Here is a 27,337-nt window from a genome sequence, read left to right as displayed (position 1 = left end):
TTTTCAGACAGATATGCAAAGTCTCAAAAATTGGTCTCTCATGCATGTTTTCTTGGGTAGGTGCCCTCCTGGAGGAGGTGCCCTACCAAGTTGAGAGAATAAACCAAAAATTATGCAGGAACTAGGGGAAAGTGAAGGAAGTTCCATGATGGGAGGTAAAGAGAAATTCCAGGGTGACACCTGGTATCATTGATTAGATCTGGAAGACAGTGTTTCTAGATTGGACAGGAGGATGGAGGGGCCAGGGGAGATGGGAACAAACAGTAAGAAGAAAGATCACCTAAGGTGTTTATCTGTGATGGGACAAGTTTTCTAGTTCTATCCTAGAGTTAGATATATTAAAAAATAAGTAAGCAACTGAAAAATTGAGGTAATTATTAACAACAGGAATAACAAAAAGTTGTAGCAGAAATGAAATATAATTGTAGTACACTATTGTACTCAGTTATAAACAATATTTAAACAGATGCAATAATGTAATGCAAATAGTGAGTATTTTTGTAACCAGAAATTGTGGTATAGTTAAATGGAGTAGATTTTTGTGAGGGGGCAGAGGAACTATGTGTGGGAGGTGTGAAGTATGTGTGAAGCTAAATCTTCATCTTCTAAAGTAGGAAGCCAATAGACCTTAAAAATGGGTAAGAAATAACAGTTGAAGAATATTAGCTAAAATATGAAGGTAAATACTGAAGGAAACAACCAGAAGGGTTGAAAGTGATTGCCTTTGGTCATTGCGTAGGAGGATGGGGAAGGCAAAGGACAGCTATTTTTAATTGCCAGTCTTGTAGTACCATTTGATTTTTAAATTATGTGCATGTATTATTTTGATAAAACTAAAATAAATTTACATAAAAGTATATTTGCATGTATGAATTGTTTTTAATGTTTATTTTTGAGAGAGAGAGAGAGAGAGACAGAGTGTGAGCAGGGGAGGGGCAGAGAGAGAGAGGGAGACACAGAAACTGAAGCAGGCTCTATGAGCTGTCAGCACAGACCCCAATGCAGGGCTCCAACTCATGAACTGGGAGATCAGGACCTGAGCCGAAGTCAGACGCTTAACTGACTGAGCCACCCAGGCGCCCCATGCATGTATAAATTTTTAATGTATGTCACAAAATATTTTTAAAAACTAATATTTGAGAAAACTAACAGTAACAAGTTTTTGGAATATATTGAAAAGGTAACACGTTTTTTTAGTTTGTCGTGAATCATGAATTCAGAATCATGGTTCATTTGATATTCAACATTGGAATTTGTGACAAAGTAGCTTTATTATTCACACATTTATTTATTCTAATAACTTATTATTATTGTCTAATTTATTCTATAATATTTATTAAGCATTAGAAAGAAGTGCCAGAATTATTGGAACTCAAATTTGCCTTTCTAGAGGAAAAATCCAGTTGTAATGAAATGGGAAATTTGGCTCTTCTAATTTTAAATGATTAATGTTGAGGGGTGCCTGGGTGGCTCAGTCAGTTAAATGTCTCACCCTTGATTTCGGCTCAGGTCACGATCTCATGGTTTGTGGATTTGAGCCCTGCTTTGGGCTCTGTGCTGACAGCGCAGGTCCTGCTTGGGATTGATTCATTTACCCTTTCCCTTTGTCCCTCCCCATCTTGCACTCTTAATCTCTCTCTCAAAATAAATACATAAACTTAAAAACAGTGATTAGTGTTGATTATGATTTGATTGGAATATACTCCAGAGCACTATTTATCTGAAACATTTAATACTCTGTCCTATGACGGTCTACTTCCAGACTTTCAGCCTCACAGAGTTGGTGTGGGCAATGTGTTATATCATACATATGAATTTTTTAATATAGTGCTTGGAAAATGTAGCTGCTCTCCCCACTTCCCCCACCATCATGATGATCACTCTGGGAACGGATCCCAGTCCTTCAGGGTCAGGCAGCTGCTGTCCTGTCCTGCTTCCTCTTTATGTAATCTTGCTCTTTTCTTCACTTCTCAGTAGTACTTACTAGTTAAAATTTATTATACATATTGGTGATCTATCTTTCTTTTTCCTAGGAGTTTTAAAATTATTTTTCTTTTGTTTAAAATTTTTTTTTTAAATTTTTTTTTCAACGTTTATTTATTTTTGGGACAGAGAGAGACAGAGCATGAACGGGGGAGGGGCAGAGAGAGAGGCAGACACAGAATCGGAAACAGGCTCCAGGCTCTGAGCCATCAGCCCAGAGCCTGACGCGGGGCTCGAACTCACGGACCGCGAGATCGTGACCTGGCTGAAGCCGGACGCTTAACCGACTGTGCCACCCAGGCGCCCCTTAAAATTTTTTTTAATGTTTATTTATTTTTGAGAGAGAGATAACGAGCATGAATGGGGGAGGGGCAGGGAGAGAGGGAGACACAGAATCTGAAGCAGGCTCCAGGCTCTGAGCTGTCAGCACAGAACCTGACGTGGGGCTCGAACTCTGGAACAGTGAGATCATGGCCTAGGCCAAAGTTGGACACTTAACCAACTGACTGAGCTATCCAGGCACCCCTAAAATTATTATTCTTGAATTAAGTGAAAGTCCCTAAAGTATATTATACTGTATTCTGCTAAATACCTAGCTGCATTTCTGATTCCAAATGACCAGGCTTACTCCATAAATAAAGAGTAAGAGATTTTACTTCTGTCTCTTATTTGGGTACAAGTTATGTTAAACTTCAGAAAACCCAGCAAGTGGGGCACCTGGGTGACTCAGTCGGTTGAGCCACCGACTCTTAATTTCGGCTCAGGTCATGATTCCAGGGACATGGGATTGAAGCCACATTGGGCTCACCACTGAATGTGGAGCCTGCTTGGAATTCTCTCTCTTTCTCCCTCTGCCCCTCTCCCCTGCTCACGCTTTCTCTCTCTCTAAAATGAAAAAAAATTTAGATATTAAAAAATACCCCAGCAAGTGATGAACAGACTTTCAGCAAAACAGTGCTTTTATTTTTATTATTCATCCTTTGGCATCATGGAACCTTCACCTCTTTGGCTAACATATTTTTTAGCCAGTTAGATGCAGGATATCTTTCTGTATCTCTTATATTCTTGGGTGTAAAAGTACCAGGAGAGTCTACTTTGAGGCACTAGTGAGTTTTCAGAAGATATTTTTGGAAAATCACTGTCAGGTATTTCTAGGAAAGTGCCTTCTGATGATTCAGCTACTATCTACTCCCTCTGGGAAGAGCATCTTTCTAGTTCATTGGCTTCATGATGCCAGAAGAGCATCCAACACCCTGGACATTGATGTGATACTGATGCAGGGACCTTAGTTATGGTGGCAAGACCTCAGTTTGGTCGATTCTGAGTTCTTTGCAAAGAACAGTTAGGTTAGTTTTTTAGTTTTATTCTGAGTTTGGATAGAGATCAAGACAACTTTGAAGATATTATTTCATTAGCAGGACTATATAAATATTTAAATATTTATATAAATAATATATAAATAATTGCACTATATAAATACATATATAAGGACTATATAAATAATTGCATGATAAGCAAGGGGTAGATGAAGGTCAGTGGAGAGAAAAGTGGAAGCTTTGGCCAGTCCCTTTCAGTAGCCTGAAGCTGGCCATCTGTAATTATCTGCAACATCCAGTAGGAATCAATTCATTCAATACAACATTGTCTCTGGGGCCCTCAGTTGCTGTGGATTGAATGAAATTGGGAATTTGTCACATGGGAAGGGCCATTTTTTCTTTTTTCTTTTTTTTAATTTTCCTGAGATATAAGTTAACATACCCTACAAAGCAACTATTTGAAGCATATAATTAAATGGTTTTGGTATATTACAGTAATAATTTTTTAAAAATTATGCTGAAATATATGTAACAAAGTATCATTTAAACTATTTTGAGAACTTTAAAAAAATGTTTATTTATTGAGGGGGAGGGGGGCAGAGAGAGAGAGAGGGAGAGAGAGAATCCCAAGCAGGCTCCACACTGTCATCAGAGAGCCTGTCGTGGGGCTCCATCTCATAAATCGTGAGATCATGACCTGAGCCCAAATCAAGAGTTGGACGCTTAACTGACTGTGCAACACAAGTGCCCCCAAGTTTTTTTTAATTAAACAACTTTTAATAAAAAGTTAAAAAAATTAATACACATAACATTTACCATCTTAACCATTTTAAAGTATATAGTTGTTCACTTGAGTTTGGTGTCATTAAATGTATTTACATAGTTGTAGAATCACCATCCATACAGAGAACTCTTTTTATCTTGCAAAACCCATTAAACAGTAACCCCATTCTTGCCTCCCTCAATCCCTTGGAAACCACTATTTTACTTTCAGTCTCTGTGATTTTGACTACTCTAGGTGACTTATATATGTGGAAACATACAGTATATTTGTCTTTTTGTGTTTGGCTTATTTCACTTGGCATGCCTTCAGAGTTTATCCATACTGTAGCGTATATCAAAATTTCCTTCCTTTTTAAGGCTGAATAATATTCCATTGTATGGATATGCCATGTTTGGCTTATCCACTCATCTGTTAATCGGCATTTGAGTTACTTCTATGTTTGGACTATTGGGAATGATGCTGCTGTTGACATTGGTGTATAAGTATCTGTTTATGTCCCAAAAGTCCAATTTCTGACCTTTTCTTTAAGGTCACTATAACACAATATAAACCAAAATGGAATTTCATTTATATTCTGGAATATGTTGCTGTGTATTGTCAGAAAATTGTTCAGGTATGTATTTAGTTTGTAAGGACTCCATGGTGAGAGATGCTTAGAGAAAACATACTGAGAAGAGAGAGCATGGAGGGGGAATAACTGTCCTGCAAGGAAAAGGTGATTTTTGTGCCAGAGGAAGACAGTGACAGGCAGAGGAAAGGGGCATCACGTAGAGAAATGGAGCTACTACTTCTTTTTCCCCTTTGCTAAGAGGATTAAGTCTGAGCAGGAAGCCAAGCTTAGACAAATATCGCTCTGATAGATAGTTTCTGGATGGCCACAGTTGATGCCCATAACCACACTCTGTGAACATAACCCAAACTTATGTGGGGGCCAGAGTAGAATACTTTAACTGATTGGAGTCTTGGAAGCATAGGGAACTAGGGGTTTCATACAGGCTAATTTTGGTTTATTATATTCCTTTCCAGTAACTCTGTAACAGGAGTACTTGTCCTCTGCTCCAGGTATTCCCAAGAGTGATTGGGTGGGTGAAGGAACAATGTTCATGAAAGTACAGACCTGGGAGAATGTATGTTGCTGTGTACCACTAGAGGATATTCCTGGTATTTATTTCTAAATGACTTGGTGGCATGTTTGTTTAAGAAAATTCTAGTTTGGCTTTATAACCAACTCTTAATTCTTAATGATACTCTTCTATTTCAGTGGAGAGTGATGTGGCATAGTTCTAAATGTTCTATTGAGGTTCATGTTCACAGATTTCTTAATATCTGAGGTAAAGGCAGAGCTATTGTTAGAAAGGATAGCATCTAATTATTTGCGTGTGGTCAGTAGCTTCCACAGAGATTGATTGCTATAGCAAGAATAAGATGGACATGTGACATGTGAGCATATGATTTCTATTTTTGGGAAGGGGAAAAAAAAACCCTAACATTAAAACACAAGCCACAGGCGTACATTAAAGCTATGTTTAACTCATTTATGAAAATATACTTAAATGTTTTTAATATATTTAAAGAAATATACTTAATATATTGATATCAGTGAATACAGAAATTGGATAAGATACTAAAAAGTAAGTGTACTGAATTTATCTATATACATATATTTGTATAATTGAATTAAATATTTAAAACCTATTGTTTCCTCCGGCCATTTGCAGCAACGTGGATGGAACTGGAGGGTATTATGCTAAGTGAATAAGCCAGGCAGAGAAAGACAGATACCATATGTTTTCACTCATATGTGGATCTTGAGAAATGTAACAGAAGACCATGGGGGAGGGGAAGGGAAAAAAAAAGTTACAGAGAGGGAGGGAGGCAAACCATAAGAGTTTGGGACTGAGAACAAACCAAGGGTAGATGGGGGGTGGGGGCGAGGGGAAAGTGGGTGATGGGCAGGGAGGAGGGCACCTGTTGGGATGAGCGCTAGGTGTTGTATGGAAACCAATTTGACAATAAGTTTTTTATATATATATATATATATATATATATATATATATATATATATATATATAAAACCGTTTACTTATAAATTTTTTTTGTTGTGTTAAATGTTAAGAGAAAAGCTCTATGGTGATTTGATGCATCCTGTGGCAACTATATGTTCTGAATTTTACTGGGATATTTAAATTTCAAACTCTATCATACTCCAAAACTAAACTTTCAATTTACATACTGTGTGTCTTGCTTATTTACATTTGTGTGTTTTGTTATGTTGTTACAGAAAAATGGGGTTGCCATATCCCTTACCAGCTCATCTCAGAGTCTTCCATTCTTTGCTGCCTGGAGACTTTGGGTAGGAAAATGTATTATTGTAGTTTACTCTGATAGTTTGTCTCATTTACTCCTTCAAAATTTTTTTCTTCTGTTGTTCTACTACCTTACCTTTTTAATATACTCATTCATTCATCCAGAAATATTCACTGAATCTCTATTCTGTTGGAAACCCTCTAGTAGGCATTGAAAGGGAGTAACGAGGCAGAGTCTTTGCTTTCAGCACACTAGCTCATTTGGCACAGTGATGGCATTTTATACTTTCTCAGCATCAATTATTATCAAAGAAAAAAAAGAGTCATAGGAAGAGGTCTGCTTTTCTAGGTTAAGTCTGTGAGACAATTCTTACAATCTCATTTTCTATGAAAGTCTTATCTGTGAATTTAAATCTTCAATTAAATGTTAATTGTTCTATAGAAAAATCTTTTTTTAAAAAATTTTATTCCATTCCTTTCATCTCTGCTCAATCAAGAGGATATCCTACATCCTGCTAAAGTAGAGGAGATACCAAATATGGTGGTCACTTAACTACTGTGAACAGGACTCTCTGAACAGGAGAGGCTCAACCTTTGGTCAGTCAAGTCCAGAACTATGACCTTAACAGTTTCATTGGAAAAAAATGTGTTTTTAGCTTTAGGGCTGATATGGGAGGGGTCTTGCTTCATTCCTACCCTTGGAATCCTGTGCAGGTGTGGCTCCATTCTCATCCTAGGAAGTAAGTAATTGAAAAATAGCATCTGGAAGAATGGGCTGGTTTCTCCCTTGGTTCCCCCGTCTTGTCTTTGAAAGCTTCTCTTTTTGAGAGGAAAGAGGCCTAAAGTTCCATCTGTTAAGTTATAGTCTGTTTATTTGTTGTCTTCTCAGTGGGCTTTTCTTATTTCTTAGATACACAGCCTCTATTTGGAGGATGAGGTTGTGTGTCCATAGGGTTCCAGCAGGATAGATCAGACCTATGGTATAATCAGTCAAAATTCTGTGCCAGAAGTGTCTGAACTTTTATCTGCTTTTAACTTTTATCAATCTATCCCTGGTATTCTCCCGGCATAGCTATGGGGCCATATTCCATGTTTTTCTAGAAATGTGATGAAATATTTGGATTAGCCAGTTTCATCTAGAATTTGTAACATCAGAGTGGTTTTTAGAAAAAGAAAGTCAAATATCTTTTCCCATTCCGTTGGTTGCCTTTTAGTTTTGTTGGTTGTTTCCTTTGCTGTGCAGAAGCTTTTTATCTTCATAAGGTCCCAGTAATTCACTTTTGCTTTTAATTCCCTTGCCTTTGGGGATGTGTCGAGTAAGAGATTGCTACGGCTGAGGTCAGAGAGGTCTTTTCCTGCTTTCTCCTCTAAGGTTTTGATGGTTTCCTGTCTCACATTTAGGTCCTTTATCCATTTTGAGTTTATTTTTGTAAATGGTGTGAGAAAGTGGTCTAGTTTCAACCTTCTGCATGTTGCTGTCCAGTTCTCCCAGCACCATTTGTTAAAGAGGCTGTCTTTTTTCCATTGGATGTTCGGTATCACCTCACGCCAGTCAGAGTGGCCAAAATGAACAAATCAGGAGACTATAGATGCTGGAGAGGATGTGGAGAAACGGGAACCCTCTTGCACTGTTGGTGGGAATGCAAACTGGTGCAGCCGCTCTGGAAAGCAGTGTGGAGGTTCCTCAGAAAATTAAAAATAGACCTACCCTATGACCCAGCAATAGCACTGCTAGGAATTTATCCAAGGGATACAGGAGTACTGATGCATAGGGGCACTTGTACCCCAATGTTCATAGCAGCACTCTCAACAATAGCCAAATTATGGAAAGAGCCTAAATGTCCATCAACTGATGAATGGATAAAGAAATTGTGGTATATATACACAATGGAATACTACGTGGCAATGAGAAAAAATGAAATATGGCCTTTTGTAGCAACGTGGATGGAACTGGAGAGTGTAATGCTAAGTGAAATAAGCCATACAGAGAAAGACAGATACCATATGGTTTCACTCTTATGTGGATCCTGAGAAACTTAACAGGAATCCATGGGGGAGGGGAAGGAAAAAAAAAAAAGAGGTTAGAGTGGGAGAGAGCCAAAGCATAAGAGACTGTTAAAAACTGAGAACAAACTGAGGGTTGATGGGGGGTGGGAGGGAGGGGAGGGTGGGTGATGGGTATTGAGGAGGGCACCTTTTGGGATGAGCACTGGGTGTTGTATGGAAACCAATTTGTCAATAAATTTCATATATATAAAAAAAAATAGAAAAAGAAAGTCACTCAAGCAGGTGCATGTTTGTTTGGGGTCAGCTTTGGTTTAGTTTTATGTATTTCAAAAAGTAGTAAAAGAAAAAATCCATAGTTTTCTTTCAGAGGTATCAGGAAGCTCCATAGTTTTTGTTTTTCTTCACCATTGGAGAAAAATTTTTAATTTTGTATTTTTATTATTTTAAACATCTGAGGTTTCAAGTTTATTATGTCCAGTATTTCAGTACTAAAATTACTCAGTGATATTCTTTCCCAATATCTTTTAAAATATTTTTAAAAAGTAGTGGAGATAAATCCTACTCAATTATATTTTTCTTAAGGTTGAATTAGAGAAATAAAATCTTAGTCTCCCTGGTGGTAGCACATATCTCCGCTGGCTGCTTTGCTTCATTTTGTTGCCTCTGGCAAGGAGCAGATTTATTATTCAGGCTCTGTCTAAATCTATAGTTTGACAGTCCTGTCCTTGTGGTCACCAAAATATTTTTTTCCCATAAACTAAATAGCAGCAAACAACCTATAAAAATGTTACAGTCATGTCTCCATAATGGAAAACCCATTACATTAGCAGTGTCAGGTTATAATGTAGGCTTCTTTTAATGATGGAAGTCTACTTTCCCCATTAGAAAAATTAATGAGCACAAAATATTTACCCAATAGGAGTTAATATTTTATGTTAAGCCTTGTTTGGGGGTCCTCAAGATGATCCACACATTTGGAGATTCACTAGAGGGACTCACAGTATCAGCATATAGCCCCGGTATGGCTAAGATGGATTCCAGTGACACAACCCAATGTAAGGCGAAAAGACACAGGTGGAGTCTGGAAGTATCCATGTGTAGTCTTCCTGTGCTCTCTCTGTGAAAGGTCGCACAGAGTGCACCCTTCCTAACATTGCAAAATGCAGCTACCTATCTGTACTGTTTCTGCCCAAAGAAGCCCACTTGAGACTCAGTTTAGGATTTTTATTGGGGGGATGGTCATGTAGGCATTCTCTGCCTAGCAACCTCTATTAAAGTTCCAGGTGCTCAGAAAGGAAGCAAGTGTTCACCATAAATCACATTGCTTGTACCAACAGCCTAGGCACAGCAGAACAACCTTATCAATTAGGGAACTCTTCATATCAGTATGAGGAAGTTTGTAAGGGCCAAATTCCCAGGTGCCAGCCAGCCAAGGGCCAACCTTGCAAATGGGCCTTTAAAAAGATAGCAGCCTCAGGCCTGTTTTCCCACACAGGCCTGCATTTCAGTGTGTAAACAGTTTGCAAAAATACACTGAACTTTAAGTGATAGTGATAGAAGAAGGCAGTGTGATTGTTTCTCTGAATTGTTATCAAGATGAGACTTTGCATTTGATAAAGGTATCTGGAGCCGAAGATGAGAAAGTGAGGATTTCTCTGTATAATATACTTTTAATTTTAGAAACTCCCTAAGCCTAATATTTTTAAAATTACAATTCAGTCATAATCTGGGTTACATTTTGCATATTCAGGTGACTGCTTCTATATTTCTTGGATTTGGGCATCAGGCAGTTTAAATTGGTTTTATTGCCAGTTGCTTAGCCTAGACCATGCTATCTGCTTGTTGCTGAACTATCTCACTGGTGGGTGGATATTCTTGGAGTAGCTCTTACCTGTCTGATATTTCATTGTTGAAGTATGAAATGAAATTGGATTTATCAGGAAACAGAATTGGAATCTAGGGAATGGCTTCATAAAATGCTTACAATTGCTACTTTTATAAAATCAACCCAACAGTTTTAGAGTCATTTAGGCAACTAAAATAATTTAGAAATTATGTTTTCTTTTTTTGTTGTTTTGAATAACAACTATTCTTAAAAATCAAATGAATTAAGAGGTTTTAGGTAGGTAAATAAATGAAAATGACAAAATGGTGAAGAAGTGGCTAGCATAAGAGGCTGCCTATTATATGCCTTCATACTAAGAGACATGAATGTGTTTTGCTCCTCCGCACAGATTCTTAAAACTCCCCCATAGAGATTAATCATCATCCCTTGTCTCTGTAACTCCATTAGGATTTCACAAGGTGTCATTCACAACCCAAGGAGGTTGAAAGGAGGGCAGAAAGTACTTGTGGAGGAAAGGGGAAGATAGGCTGGGAGATCTGGGGCCTGGGAGGCTGTCACAGGGACTATGCCATTGAACCTGCTGTTGAAAAGATTTAATGATCCCTTTGCCACTAACACAGTTTAAATCTTCTATGAAATGAACATTCTTCCCTTCTTGATTTGGCTTAAGTCACACAGCTCTCATTTGACTGACAGTGTTTTCTTCATAGAGAATATAAATGGTTTTCCTTGGGCTTATCTAATAGGCTTCAGTGAACAATATCAGTGTGTGTGTGAGCACGTGTGTGTGTGTGTGTGTGTGTGTACACGTGCACATGCACATGTATGTATCCTTGTGCTTTCTCTCTTCTTTCTTGGATACTTAGAATAAAATTCTTGTCAAAATCAAGTGGCTCACAGAAGGGAACATTCAGAACACTTCCTTGTCATTTTTTTTTTAATTTTTTTTTTTAACGTTTATTTATTTTTGAGACAGAGAGAAGCAGAGCATGAACGGGGGAGGGTCAGAGAGAGGGAGACACAGAATCTGAAACAGGCTCCGGGCTCTGAGCTGTCAGCACAGAGCCCGACGTGGGGCTCGAACTCACGGACCCTGAGATCATGACCTGAGCCGAAGTCAGCCGCTTAACCGACTGAGCCACCCAGGCGCCCCCTTCCTTGTCATTTATATACTCCTTTTCCTTCCATCAAAACTTAGACAATCTCTTTGGATAGGAAATATTTTCCATAATAAAATCTGCCTATGCCAGTTTCAAAAGATGTGCTTTTGTATAAGTGCATCTTGTCTCCATTCCAGTATTTGTTGATAACTGAAGACCTTTTCTGTCAAATACCATGAGATTGAAGTGAGAACTGCCAAAAGCGGTATTTGACACGAGCCTAGCGGGACTTCATTTAAAAGTGACCCTCCACTCTTCCATCCAGTCCAGATATTCGTTTTAAGGAATAGGAGTATGAAAACATTCAAGAATTATACTTATTTTCTATTACAGAATACAATTTTTATTAAAATAAATATTGAAAATATGTATGAACCAAACTAACAACAGCAAAAATTCTTTATTACTCTACTACCCAGAGAAAGTATGTATGGCTGTGCCAATGTACTGATGAATGGCATGACTTACAGTGGGGGCAACAACGAATAAGGGTCAGTTCTTTCTTTTTTTTTAATTTTTTTTAACGTTTATTTATTTTTGAGACAGAGAGAGACAGAGCATGAACGGGGGAGGGTCAGAGAGAGAGGGAGACACAGAATCTGAAACAGGCTCCAGGCTCTGAGCTGTCAGCACAGAGCCTGATGCGGGGCTCGAACTCACGGACCGCGAGATCGTGACCTGAGCCAAAGTCGGCCGCTTAACCGACTGAGCCACCCAGGCGCCCCGGGTCAGTTCTTTCTTTAAGTGACCTGCAGTCTGGGGACAGGGGGGTGGGAGGGTTGAGTGCACAGGCAAGTGCAGCACAATGTAAGGGAGGGTCCCACAGAGCTTTCTGGAAGGTGGCATCTAAGCTGATGAAGAATGCATAGGGATTATTCAGGGGTGGTGGGAGGTGAGGAAAGACTTCCAGGAAAGGGAAGAGGATGAACAAAGTTCTACAGGTGAGGGGAAGTATGACATGTTGAGAAATCGGTGACATAAATCAGTATGGCTGAAGCACAGAATCTAAGAAGTGAGGACTGAGAGTTGAGGCAGGAAACGTTACTGGAGATCAGATCACAAAAACCTCGCCTACCATGTTAAGAAGTTTGAAAATGTTCATTTTGGTGTTTTGCCTTCCAGTCTCTTACTTCTATGTAATGGTCTCTTCTCAGTCATAATCACAGTGCAAACATTTATTCACTAACCGATTTATAAGGATTTACCATGGGTCAGAAGCTTTGAACTCAAATTTCATCATTTTTGTATCAGTGGGCCAGTGTGGTGGGAACCCAGGGAGGAAGGGGGAGAGGGATAGAAGCCCTATCTTATCATCCTGACTCAGGTGACAGGATAGTCTAAATGCTTTTATCCATGTTACTACATAGCCCTTCTAACAATCATTTTAAGCATCTCTACAGCAATCCAGCAGATGGAAGGACCATAATTAACTCGATAGGGCATGCTGTTTTGGTTGCATATTTAGGCTGTTAGACTATTTTGGTAGCAAGGAACAAACTTCCAAATAACATGTGGGGCTGGGATAGTTTAAAGAACCACATGAGGGAAACACAAATCTCACAGAAACCAGAAATGTCCATTTTTCAGGATCTATGACACTTGTTAGAGTTGCTGTCTTATTACTTGTTTAGCATCAGGAATTTGTGATGTTTAATCTAGTGTTTTGTGGCTTTGCTACTCCTTCTGTGTCTATGTATGTGTCACTTCCACCAACCAGTTGACTAATCCACTGTTTCTTCAAGAGAGAGGAGTCGGGTGCCCAACTACTTACCACCACCCTTGATACAACTTTCTTTCCAGGCTACCTCCTAGGTGTCTCTTCTTTTCTTTTCCTGCCCTTCAAGGCCATCTCACTGGCCATCTGTGTTCGACAACCCAAAACCATGCCCTCAGCAGTGGGTGTGGGAGGGACATCACATCATAGAACGGGGCAAGGGGAATCACAATCACCATGGCTAACATTTCTAATATCAGTCATTTCAGGTTTTTTTCTTAAGAATAAAATTTGTCTGTTACACATCTCTATTCATGTTTCAGGTATGGCTAGTAGATTATGTAGCAGGACTACCACCTCCTTTAATCTGGAAAGCATATATTTCTCAGGACAGTCTTGGTTCCTTTATATTCCTTGACATTTGGAAGAGGACATTTTTCTACTTAATAGTCCTCCTGATTTTCATGATTTATGGAAGCCTTGGTCTAAATTTTCTCTCTTCCTTCCAGTCAAAAAGTATTTATTCAATGCCTTCTAAATGCCAGGTCCTGTTTTAAGCACTAAGATGACCACAGAGAATAAGACACCGAATATTCCTGTTCTAATAGACTTAACTTTCTTGTGGGGGAAGGCAGAGAGTAAAGAAGAAAATTAATAATGAGATAATTTCAGATAGCTTCTTCTATGAAGAAAATGAAACAAATGTCAGAGAGAGTGACTCGGAGTCAACTACTACTTTCTGGTGTATGACCAGCACAGGGTCTTTAAAGAGAAAATGTCTCTGCTGAGACCTGACAGATGCAAAGGAGCCAGGAGGGTTTTAGTCCAGGCAGAGAACAAGCCTGTGGGCAAGAATGAGCTTGGTGGGTCGGTCCATGGGAGAGATGGCGAATCAGTGTGGGGGCATCATGGGAGCAAGGTGACAAGGGTAGAGACCTACTTTATAACCCCTACCCAAGCGTAGGCAGAGAGTATTATGCAAATTCTGCCATATCCACTGAACTTCTCACAGTTACCTTTAACTTGCCCTGCCCAAAGCACAGTTCATTGGTTTTCCTCTTAGCCTGTACCTCTTCCAAGTCTCCTGCAGCTCAGTAATTAAACCATGCAATGACTCATGTTACCCTAACACCTTCTTCTCGTTTCCCCATCTAAATTGCCCAGTCCTTCAATCCTACATCCAACAGAAAGCTCAGGTTCATTCACTTCTGCTCATGTCCATTACCCTCATCCTCATCCAACTACCGGAATCTTTTACCTAGATCAATTCCTTGGCTTCCTGGCTGATTTCCCACCATGGCAAAATGTCTGTCCCATTTTCTAATCCGATTGTTTGTGTTTTTTACTATTGAGTTTTGAGAGTTCTTTATATATTCTAGATACTAGCTCTTTGTCAGATATGTTGTTTATAAATATTTCCTCCAGTCTGTAGCTTATCTTTTCATCCTCTTAACAATGTCTTTTGCAGAGCAAAAGTTTTTAATTTTGATGAAGTCCAATTTATCAATATTTCATTATGCTTTCATGTCAAGTCAAAGAACTCTTTGTCTAGGTTTAGATCCCAGAGATTTTCAACTATATTTTTTTCTAAAAGCTTTATGGTTTAACATCTTACAATTAAATCTGTGATCCATTTTGAGTTAATTTTTGTATAAGGTATCAGATTTAGGTTGAGATTCTTTTTGGGAGCAGAGAGAACTATTGATGTTCTATTGCTCCAGCATCATTTGTTGAAAAAGCTGTTTATTCTTCACTGAATTAACTTTTGCACTTTTGTGAAAAGTCACTCAGGCATATCAGTTGGATCTATTTCAGGTTCACTATTCTGTTTCATTGGGTCTCTGTGTCCCTCTGTCAGTAATATACAGTCTTGATTACTGTAGCTATATAATAATTCTGGAAGTGGTTAGACTGATTCCTCCCATTTTATTCTTCTTTTTCAATTTTTTTTTTAGCTATTCTAGTTCATTTGCCTTGTCATATACAATTTAGAATAATCTAGTCTATATGTGTAATAAGATTTTACTGACATTCTTGTAGGTATTACATCAAATCTGTATATCAATTGAGGAGAATTTATATTTTTTCCTATGTTGAGTCTTCCAATCCATGAATATGTTTTCCAACCCATGAGTCCATTTACAGTTGACCGTTGAATAACACAGGGGTTAGAGGCACTAATCCCCTGTATAATCAAAAATTTGAGTATAACTTTTGACTCTCCCAAACTTTATTAATAGCCTGCTGTTAACTGGAAGTCTTAATAACATAAAAGGTCAATGAACATAGATTTTGTATGTTATATGTATTATATTCTGTATTCCTACATTTGTCATTTCTTTTTTAGAGAGAGAGAGAGAGCACACTTGTGCAGGAGAGGGGAGAGAGGAAGGGTAGAGGGAGAGGTAGAGAGAGAATCCTAAGCAGACTCCATGCTTAGCATGGAGCCCAATTTGGGGCTCGAACTCACAACAGTGAGATCATGACCTAAGCCAAAACCAAGAGTCAGATGCTTAAGACTGAGCCACCCAGGTGCCCCTCTGTATTCTCACATTAAAGGAAGCTATAGAAAATAAATTATCATTAAGAAAACCATAAGGAAGAGAAAATACATTTACAGTACAGTGGTGTAATTATTGGAAAAAAATCCACATGTGAGTGAACCCACACAGTTTAAACCTGTGTTGTTCAGGGTTCAGCTGTATTTAGATCTTTGATTTCTTTTCTTAGCATTTTGTAATTTTCAGTATGCAGGTCATGTTTTATTAGATTTACACCTAAATATTGTAATTTTTGAGTGATTGTAAATGGTATTGTAGTTTTAACTTCAGTATCCACATGCTCATTTATAGTATGTGGACACTGTTTTTATATTTTCTGCATAGGTAATCATGTTAACTGCAAATATGAGCAGTTTTATTTCTTCATTTCTAATCTATATGCTTTAGATTTCATTTTCTTGACTATTACACTAGTTAGAACTTTCATTTCTAGATCTAATAAGAGTTGTAAAAATGGACATCCTTGCTTTATTCCCAGTTCAGTGTTTCATTATTAAGTATAATGTTAGTTGTAGGGTTTTTGTTAGATACTCTTTATCAAATTGAGGAAATTCCCTCTGTTCTTAGTTTCCTGAGAGTTTTAATCATGAGTGAATGTTGAATTTTGTCAAATGCTTTTTTGCATCAATTAATAAGATTATGTGATTTCCTTCTATAGCCTTTAATATGGTATATTACATTAGATTCAATACATGAATTCAACTCACCATCCCACATTTGGAATCCTGTTTAGTTTTTGAATTTCTAGAAATTGAATTGGAACATTATGTTTACCTCAGTCATAAGAAACAAAGTCTTACTTTCTAGTTGTTAAAGTAGGTTTATTGTTTAAGTGGCAAGAAATGTTAATTTTTTTTTAACATTTACTTATTTTTGAGAGACACACACACACACACACAAAGTGCGAGTTGCGGGGGGGAGCAGAGGGAGAGGGAGACACAGAACTGGAGAAGGCTCCAGGCTCTGAACTATCAGCACAAAGCTCAACCCAGGGCTTGAACGCACCAACTGTGAGATCATGACCTGAGCCGAAGTTGGATGCTTAACCGACGGAGCCACCCAGGCACTCCTAAATGACTAGAAATGTTTAAAATGTTATTGTTGTTATTAATAGACATTTAATTGAACTAGAGATTTTGAGAATGAATATATATATATATTTTCTAAATCTTCTAATCAGAATTCAGTTGATTAATTACCCATTACAAGAAGTTCTGCTTTAAATAGTCGTTCGAGTCCCATGTTGGGCTCTGTGCTGACAGCTCAGAGCCTGGAACCTGCTTCAGATTCTGTGTCTCCCCTCTCTCTCCACCCCTCCCCACTCATGCTCTGTCTCTCTGTCAAAAATAAATAAACATTAAAAAAATTTAAATAGTAATCAACCTTTATCCCATTTTTACTGCTTTCATTGGAACAGAAGTTGTAAATTACTAAGTTGTCTCAGACCATTGGTTCTGGAGATAGTTTAAGGAGCAGCTTGGATGATAAAGCCTTCTTTGAGGTACTAGGAAAATACCCTTAAAATTTTTTTTGTAGGCTTTTTGAGATTTGTAAAGCCTAGCTAATAATTTCATAAAAGTAATCATGAGACAGAGTATTTCTTTTATTATTGATTATATGATGTCATTTACTTGTAGATAATAGGCACAGGCCTAATGATTTGGAAATAGGTTTAAAAATGTCAAATACATTAGAAACCAATCTCTTTATACATGTTCCTTTCCTTGCCACAGATGGCTTTATACATTTGCTATTCTTGTTTCTAACCATTCCTCTGGTCCTCGCTGCTAACTCTGTCCTCACTTACTTTAACCTGGCCACATCTTTTGGCCATGTCAGCCACCTCGTATATTTTAGCAAGTTTCTGGGATTTGAAGTTTCTTTTCTGGGGAAATATTGTGAAGTGCAGTGGTTATACACAAAATATATTGTTATAACCACCAAAACTGTTTGGATTACAAACTCCCTTCTTGAAGAGGAAAAACTATTGCCACATGCAGGATTAGTTCCAATAAACTGCCTATTATTATTATTTGATTTATTCCAGGCATTTTTTATACCTCTTTAAACTGTCATTTTCCGTGCATTTTAGATATGTGTGAGTGAGTTTGGGTCACTTGGGGCTTTTCCATTTGTGATTCAATTTTCTATTCCTCCTGCCTTTAGTTCTGCCAAGAAATAGTTCTTGGAGGATTTCATTTAGTCTTTGGCCCCTGGCTTAATGACTTCTGCAGGGTCTTGATCGGTGGTGTGTTTTCCACTTACACACTACCATCTACAGCCATGTGAGGGAGTGGCATTTGATTCCTCTGGAATTTGCTTCTTTATTATATAACTACTCTTATGCAGCTGAATATTATATACAGCTATGAACTTACTAATATCCGGTGTGATTTTTTCCCCCCAAATTTATTCTGTTTTTCACACATCATGGACAAGGATACATTTTCATTATTATACTTGCCCCAAATTTAGACCTTTGAAAGGAGAGATGACCAAATGCTGGACCTGAGTACCTCAGAGCAATTGGTTTGGTCTAGGGGCGAAGGCAAGGGGAGACTTGCCAGAAATTTTTGGAGGCTGTATTTGGGTTAATACTGAAGATTCTCTCTTTCCTCCCCTCATGGTTTTGAACATCTTATCATTTTGTTCTTCAGAAGAAGTTCCATTTATGTTTTGTTTTTCATATATATAATCTTTCCTCCCCAATTAGATTGTATATTCCTTTAAAATTTTCTTCTATACTCCCACAGCAAGGAGAATTAAAATATAGTTGCTCAGCAAATCAGAATTGAATGTTCTTCTGTACCCTCTATGCTGTTGATGTACAGAATGGCAAGATCCAATCTTTGCTCTTAAAGGGCTTACCATCTGTTAGAAAGATGTGAAGTACATAAAAATATATGATCTGAGACATGATATGAGCCTGAGAAAGATGAAATCAAAGTGCTTGAAGACTAATTGGGTTAGAATATATAGCAGTAGAGAGGAGCTTCATGAAGAATCTGGCCTCTTGAGTTAAGTCTCAAAGAAGGAGTAGGATTTGGAAAACGGTCTATTAAAAGTTGGGAATGAAAAAGAAAAGACTACCATTTTAGGCAAAATTACAGTGTGAGCAAAGGTGTGGCACTTGGAAACAACCCAGTACAATTGACAAACAGCTTGTTTCTGACCTCAGTGGCACTAGAGAGAAGGCAGGGTATGTGTGCACACCGCCCTGGGGGGAGGTGGTTCCGAGTCTAGGCATGTGAGCTGATACCTAACTCTCTAGGCCACCTCTGCTAAGCGGTTAACCAGCCTGAACATGTGCAGCCATGGAGATGGAGAGCTCACCACCTCTTGAGGTACCAGCTGTCATCAGAGCATTCTTATCATTGGGCTCTGGTAGGAAGACTGGCAGGTGGGAGAAATCCAAATGGGAGGGACATAGAAAGGCAGCATGAAGAGGTTCCAGGTGTGTATGTATGTATGTATGTATGTATGTATGTATGTATTTATGGCTATTTATTTTTGAGAGAGGGAGCATGAGCGAGCACAAGCTGGGAAGGGGCAGAGAGAGAAGGAGAGAATCCTAAGCAGGCTCTGCACTGTCAGCACAGAGCCTGATGCGGGGTTCCAACTCACAAATGATGAAATTATGACCTGAGTTGAAACCAAGAGTCAGACACTTAACCAGCTGAACCACCAGGTGCCCCTGTTTTTTAAAATCATGATTGAGGCTGTGAGTTTAGTAAAACCATAACGGCAGCTGTCCAGGAGGATGTGGGGTGGGAAACTCTATTGTAGTGATCAGAACCTAAAGGAGAGAGATGTTTAAGGGAGTAGAAAAGAGAGGACATATACAAAAGGCTTTTGTAGCATGGATAATGTTTTAGAAAATGCCAGACGAACCTGTTCTTGTTCCCAGTTAACCCCTAATTTTTGCTCGTTGCCCTACAGCTTTCCATCAATTGTAACTGGGATCTTTATTGTTTCTGGAGAAGGGTGGATACTGGCTGGATAAAACAGCCATGACTGGGCTTCTAGAATCAGAACGAAAGTTTATTTTAAGATCCATAGGGAGATAATCTGAGAGCAAGCATCTTCTATTTCCAAAAGCAAGGCTTTGCTGAGAGAAAGAAGGAAACAGCACAGCAACAAAAAAGGATCTGTGCTTTCCTAGGAGTCAAAGCTGACAGTCTAAACACAGAATTTATAGTAAACCATAGTGTCCATGCAGGATGTGACATCAGGACTGTTTTCTTGAGAATGGAAAAGAAAAACTCAGGCAGCAGCCAGAAAGTAGAGGGATTCTGAGGGGATTGGCTCTTCCTCTCCTTCCAAGCACCTGTGCATTAGGGGGGGGAAGGGAAGGCGTGGGCGAGAGAAACCTTTGGGCACTATCTGCTAGAAAGGGGTTGAGCTCTGTACTAGACAGGGCCTGATGCAGAAACATTTGAATCTGATTGAAAAGAATCACTGGATTGCAGTGAGCACACCAGAACAGGATAGGATAGGCAGTTTGCTCCATGTAGACTTGGGGCATGAAAGCAAAGTTAAATTCAGTTATAGAAAATAAAGTTCTTTTCTTCTAAAGAAGTCATGTCATAGTTGACATAAAATTTCACCTTGGCTACACTCTGAAGAGGTGAGGTGTTCAGGCCAGTTGCCTGGAGGTGAGTAAGCTTTTACCACCATTTCATACTTGAGAAACTTAGAGAAGGTCCGTGATTTGCCAGGGTTACTTAGTTGGTATGCGGTGGTGGGAAGGGTATGTGGAGATACCACTGAATCATAACTTTTGTCCAGAGAGATGTCAGAAATGATCTAGTCCATCCCTAGAATTTTCCCAAATAAGAAAAGTTAAATAAGTGAAGTGATCCACTCAAAGCTGTATTACCTGGTTAGGGCTGAGCAGTGCTTTCTGGAGTTTCTTCACTAATCCAGTGTATGTCTGATCAGCCTGGAAAAATTAATATCTATTGCATTTGACATCCATTTCCTTTCTTAATTGTGTGTAGATATGAATGAATGTTCTGGCAGGCTGATTAAGTAATTACTTTATATTCATCTAGAAAGCTTGTGCTTTGGGGATTTAAGTTTTTCATCTCTAAAATAAAGACGATACATATCTGATCCCTCAGTAGCATGTCATGAGGATTTAGAAAATAACCTTGTCTGTGACAGGTTTCCGGCTTTATGGAATTAGTCTAAGGTTTTTCGTTTCATTTAGTAGGAAGTGGCAGCTTTACCAAGTAACCACTGGTTTGGGTTCTTCGAATCCAGAGCATAGCTAAAGTTCCAGGCTTGAACTTGAGCCCAGCTGTCCTCAGTTACATGAAGTACAAGAGAGTAGGGCTCAGTCTCAGTCCAGCTGTGCTGGAAGCAGTAGCTTTACAGATGCTAGATTGCAGTGCAATGTTTGTGAACAAAACTGCTCTTCTCACTCATTTTGTGTGACTCTTATTTTCCCCAATGCCTTTCTCAGAATATCTTTGAGGTGAGATGTATAGTCTTGCAAACTTTGTGGATGATTGCCCTTTTCAGCCTCACCATTGGTTCCACAATTTTTTGGAAGCAGTTTAGCATCTGAATTACGGTAAATTTTATATATTGCCATTATAATTTATAAGTGTAGAGACTGAACAAATACCTTTGTTAGTAAAGCAAAGAATTGCAGATATTATGAAATTATGTGTATACATTTGGGGGTTTAGTGCATTGACACCATTTTCCCTTATCATCTTTTCATTCACTCCTGTTCTTGATACTTATAGTCAGTACTGGGGAAGGTCAGTTTGTGATGATAGTCAATTAAATGTTATTCGGGGCTCAAATCCTAAAGTCAAATGAAGCAGAAGGAAGCGGTTTCCTCTTCAAGGTTCAGCTCCTGCCCACTTGCCACCTGCCTTGAGCTGAGGCCTGGCGGTGTTGTCACTCAGGTGGATGTCATGGGCTTCTCCCCCGTCACACACCTTTCTGGCTGTTACTTGCCTTCTCACTCTTCTCCTGTGCAACTGAACTTCTTGAAAAAGTTTTCTGTACTCATTGTCTCCAATTCCTTCCTACTCTTGAATCCACACCACTATGTCATTCATACCCATCAGTCCACTAAACGAGTTTTCCACGGAGTTACCCGTGATCTCCATGTGGTTCGGCCCAGTGGTATGCTTTCAGGTCTCGGCTTACTGGATTTCTTAGCAGAATCTGACATGGTTCATCTTGTATCCTTCTTTTTAAAAGTATATTGTTAAAATTTTCAGACTTAAACATTTTATTAAGAGTGTGACAACTCCATAGACTCACCACCCAGTTTAAGAAATAAAATCCTAGGGGCGCCTGGGTGGCTCAGTCGGTTAAGCGGCCGACTTCGGCTCAGGTCACGATCTTGCACTCTGTGAGTTCGAGCCCCGCGTCGGGCTCTGTGCTGACAGCTCAGAGCCTGGAGCCTGTTTCAGATTCTGTGTCTCCCTCTCTCTGACCCTCCCCCGTTCATGCTCTGTCTCTCCCTGTCTCAAAAATAAATAAATGTTAAAAAAAATTAAAAAAAAAAAAAGAAATAAAATCCTAGCAACACTGATACTTATTTCCTTACAGAGCTTCCAAAGGCTTTGTTCCTCTCCCCAGTCACATTCAACTTCTCCACTCCTACAAGGTAACTACTCTGCTGATCTTGGTGTTTGTCGGGTCTTAGAAGCTCTGAGTTCTATCAGTATCCTCCAGCCAAAGACAATTAGGAATGCAGTATTTGGATATGCTGGGTTTATTGTTCATCACAGCAGGTGAGAACACACACTGTGGAGAATCATGGGGCATCTCAGTAAAAGGTAGAGAGAACCTATTATATGGATTTGGGTTTTAGTTGGATGATTTACAAGAGAATCTGAAGAAGGGGACATTTGCTCCAGGGTAGATGCTGTCAGAGAGCAAGGGTAATTCTCTGATTAGGTATCTCAATAAATCTCACCTATATGAGGGGCTAGAATAAGGATAATGTAACTGGTAAGTTACATTACATTAAGTAGCTGTCAGTCATTTTGGCTGAGAAAGAGGTGTTTGATATTTTGTGGGTGACATATTGACTTTGTTTTTGTCTGTGATTAGACAAAATGATGAAGTAAACTTATTTTGTTTCTTTTATCATGGTCTCAGAATAACCTTGTCTGAGACTGGTATTCTTTGAGATGGTTTATGTCTAATAGGAGAATATGTGGCCTAGATAAGAGTGTTGGGGCAGCTTCTGAACATCAGGAATTGCTTTCTTTCTTTTATTTTCTTGTTTTTATTTTCCTTTCTCAGTTCTGACCAAGTTGAGAAACGATAGTCAGGCAGATGGAGACCAAAGTACCAGCTTAATTATAAGGTTAGTTTGGGGAATGTAGTTTGAGAATGTGGTGAAAATGAGCTTCCTAATATTGGACCAGGGATAGGCAGACTTCCCTGCTCAATCATGGATTGTACTGGAAATGCTTAGGCCGACCCACTCAAGGCCTTTGTCTCCAAGTTCATGACAGTACAGTGAACTCTAGGCTCTGGAAGTTCCTTCTCGGTCTTCTTTCACAAGTTCATTTCCCTTTCTTAGGCATTCAGAGTTGGAGTTTCTACAGATTCTGAACCAGATGTGCTTCTGACTCTATAGTTTCCCTAAGTTGTCTCATCCACTCTCAGGTTTTGATGACCATTTTATATTGATGACCCTAATCTGTATCTCCAGGCTAGACTTCCTCTCTGATAAGCTTATTCCCCATCTCCACCTGTATGTTTCAGAGCACTTCAACTTAACATGACCCAAGCCAAATTCATAATCTCCTCCCTAAATTCAGCATCCCAGGTTCCCACAACCTGATCCTACAGCTTTACCCCACATTCCAGCCACCACCATCCACCTGCACATTCTACATGCGCCATGTTGCTTCATGCCTTTAAGCTCTGCCATTCGGTTATTTCTGCTAAGAATAATCTTCCATTCTTTTTCTTCGTTGCTATACTCTTCCTTCAAGGCCTACCTCATGTGTCATCTCCTACAGAAAGCCTTTTTGCAACCTTCTAGGCTGGATTGAATGCTCCTGCTCTATGTTGATCTCTTCTTACCTTTTGTTCCTCTGTCATAGCAATTAATTTGTTCATGGATTTATCTGTTCATGTGTCTGTTTCCTTCACGATATCTTAAACTCCTTGAGGTCAGGAACTCTACTTTATTCATCTTTATATCTTGAGCTACATCTATATCTAAGTATCTGTACTTTGATCTTATGTCTATGTATCTATAGGTATATGGTTAGATATATATCTATATTGATAGACATGGGTAGATGTCTATCTATATTGGTAGATAGATATCTAATACCTTGAATTAGACTTGGTACTTAATGAATATTCAGTAAATATTTGTTAAGTTCCTTATTGTCTAAAGATTTTGTTTAATATTTTTTCTGGTCCTGGATTGAACAGAGGTTTGGTAATTTTAGTATTGAAAAGGGTAAGCCGAGTATTTTCAAATCTGGTTATATTTTACTGTATTCGAGATGCATTTCAGTAAAGTAGTTATTTAGATTGAAGTTTCTAAAGTACACAACATTTTCCTATTAAATTACGTGGCATTTTCAGCAATGGTTTACTTTCATTTCTGACTGTGTCACAGGTTGTGACTCCTAATAGTTTAAGTAATATCATTATCAGCCAAGTAAGCATTTTCATTTTGTCTATAGTTTTTATCTGTAAATCATAAATTTATCTATGATTTTAAAGTTAAGGGCCTTTGCAAAATGGCTACCCCACCCTCCTAGTGAAGGGAATGCAAGCATCTGGGATAGAAATGGGGCTCCTGTCTCTCAGTCCCATGTCCTTTCGCTAGAGCCCTGGTATTTCAGGGGACAGGTGGGTGGGAGGTGGGGAGTGGACCACAGTGGCTTTAGTGGGCCCTGCTGGCAGCAGAGAGGTGATGCCTCTGGTCTCACCCCACTGATGCTCACAAGGTGCTCAGGTTGTAGACCTTTGGCTTTGAGTATTTCTGTGACTCAGCTACACTGTCAGGGCTAACTGCCCTGCTCTCAGTTGGCAACTTCCTTTTCAGTCTCTTACTACAACTTTCTGATCCAGGTTTATGGTGGTCTCAGCTCATCTTTTAGAGCCAGCCTGCATGCTGAGCAGTCTCTGCCAGCTGTCCCTCCTGTCTCTGAGGGGAGAGAGTGCTGAGTGTGGTTGTCTGGGCAGGGCTGTGCGAGGAAGGCCCCTCAGAACACCAGAACCAGGTTAAGGGATGGGTGCTGTATGTAGGATGGCACTGCTGAGGGGGAGGGACAGGAGGAGCAAATTGCTGGGGGAGAGAGGCACGTGCCAATGATCTGAAAACAGACTTGATTAAATTGCAATTCCTATGTAAACAAGGATTTTTTTTTTTTCTGATTATCGCCTCCTAATTTGGTTTTCTCGAGCAATATTTGAAATGTCTGCAAGTTCTTAGAGCCAGTCATAATGAAGATGAAAGCGGTAATGATAACCACCCATTGTGAGTATTTTCATTTGTACTCTGCAAAGCAGTTTCACATTTGTTTAAAGAAAATTGACTTATATTTCATTACCTTTGCAACTAGGATTGTGTGCCCTGGAAGAAGACTTGGGCCTGACAAATAAATTGGAGAAAGAACACAGTTTCCATACCAAGGGGGTGCTTCCTTTCAGAATGGGGTCTGAAAATGTGGCCGGTTTGTGTTTGGCACTGTTTGTAGTTTTCTGAGGTCACTTCTGAGAGTGGGCATGCTGCTTCACAAGTGTCTGCAGTGGAGATGGTCTCCTTGTGGTCTTTTCGGCTGCTTTTGTCTGATTCTTAAACAGTAGAATGTGTGACAAAGGTACCCTTCATTTTATTGTGATTTCGCTTATGCCAGTCATATCACTGAGCCAGAAAGTTAGAGATAAACATCTGCCAGGCATTAGCAAGCAACAGTGTTAGCCCACTGCAGCTGAGGAAAGTCCTGAAAAATCTAAACTCATTATAGGCTTTTAATAGAGATAAAGTGATGTTCATTAAAAGCTGAACCCTCCTTAGACTCACTACTCCACAGAATAATTGCATTTATATCAATCTTGAGACCCATTAGCTTGGTGCCAAGAAAAGAATTCCAAGTCTTCTTTCTACACAGAAGGAGCTATATAAAAAATAAGGCCTGTAGCAGGCTCCACTGCATTTATTTTCACCTTGCCTGGGGGCATCTGAAAAAGGATTTGAACACTAAGAAACACGATCAGATCAAAAAAATTTTAGAAAAATATTAAATAACATCAATAAAATGGTGAATATTTAGAGTTCTAAATTTTTCCCTTTTTGAAATTAAGACAAGGTGCGTTAGTAGTGGGATTAGGGTGGGACTAGAAAACCCTTCATTAGATGTGCTATTTCATATCCATAATCATTTGGGATTCTCCCAAATGTCCCCTTTCTATCTAATAAATAATATTCACCTTGAAAAGTTCATCTTAAAGTTCTCTGGCCCTTCCTACCAAAACAGTCCTTCTCTGCTCTGAGCCAGAGCAGCACTTTGTTTGCGATACTAATGATCGATCACAGTCCCCTAGTATCTCAGTTATTTTTATACCTGTCCCTCCCAGGGGACCGTTACCCTTGTGAGGACAATTGACCCTCTTCCTTATCCTTTACCAGAGTCTACATGCCCCTTTCACATAGTAGACATTCAATACACATTTGATGAATGGGTGGATAAAATTGATCTTAATTGGAACATTACTGCAGAATTTCAGAAAAAATTATTTTCTGTGTTCATGCTGTTATGGGGCATATGCTGCTTACAAGAGTCCCATGTGCCTTTCCTGTAAAGCCCGGTGGGTGCAGACCAAACACATGGTGGTTTCGGAACAGCTGCTCATCTGCCACAGGCACCTGCTGGGATGGGGGTCGCTGTAGCCTGGGAGGAAACTCTGTTTGTTTTGCTCCTTTGACATTATGTAGTGCAGGTGTAGGAACCGTAGCAATTGTTGCAGACTCACATACATCATCAGAAGGATAATATTCTAATTTATCTTTCAGGAAGAGGCGTTCAATGCCCGTCTTGGGCAGCTTTGAACTGAGAGCTGTTATGGTAATGATGTATAGTCAAAGGAAGGAATCAGGGAACTCTTCTTACCAGAGACATTTTGAGGCCTTATTTTGGAAGCAGCTTTTATTGTTATTTGAAGTTTTCTTTTGAACCCCAGGAATATCTCTACTACCAGCAGGTGAAATCAGAACACTAGCATGTTGATTCATATTATTTGGAGCTACTGGAAAATTGCATTTCAAAAGTATCCTAGGAAGTTCTGAGATTTCTCCCAAACAGTACCCTGCCATCCTTGTAATAGTGACTTGGCAGGTCTGATAGTCAAGTTAGGTCCGTGTGGTCAGTCCTCTGGTCAGAAAACTTTGTGGCTTGCAATCTCATGTTCACAGCCCTGAAATATGTTATCCTGAGGCCCAAACGGTGTTGAAGAAGCTAAAGAAAGCCACTCCTGTGTCCTTCCAGTGTGCCTGGATACTGACCTAAGCCTTTCAATGCAATTGCCTTTTAAAACTCCCCTATAATAACCTGGTGAGATCTGTACTATTTGGTATAAATGGGAGTTTGGGGAGAACTTTTCAGATTCATTACAGATTTCCCTTCCCTTCCCTTCCCTTCCCTTCCCTTCCC

General features: G+C 39.2%; 1 protein-coding gene across 10 annotated transcripts in view; it reads left to right on the top strand.

Moving 5' to 3' along the window:
- Positions 1–27,337, top strand: part of CSGALNACT1 (chondroitin sulfate N-acetylgalactosaminyltransferase 1) — a 345,395-nt gene that overhangs the window by 212,363 nt on the left and 105,695 nt on the right. Inside the window, exon 6 of one of the 10 annotated variants that reach the window (XM_030312500.1) lies at positions 6,365–6,436. The exons of the other annotated variants lie outside the window; for them this stretch is intronic. The gene's annotated coding sequence lies outside the window, so the exon portion shown is untranslated. The remainder of the gene's footprint in view (positions 1–6,364; positions 6,437–27,337) is intronic. 10 annotated transcript variants of the gene reach the window in all.

This window comes from Lynx canadensis, chromosome B1 (assembly GCF_007474595.2).
Source record: "Lynx canadensis isolate LIC74 chromosome B1, mLynCan4.pri.v2, whole genome shotgun sequence".
Classification (NCBI taxonomy): domain Eukaryota; kingdom Metazoa; phylum Chordata; class Mammalia; order Carnivora; family Felidae; genus Lynx; species Lynx canadensis.
The sequence above is the reverse complement of the archived record's forward strand: the minus strand, read 5'-3'. Positions and strand labels throughout refer to the sequence as shown.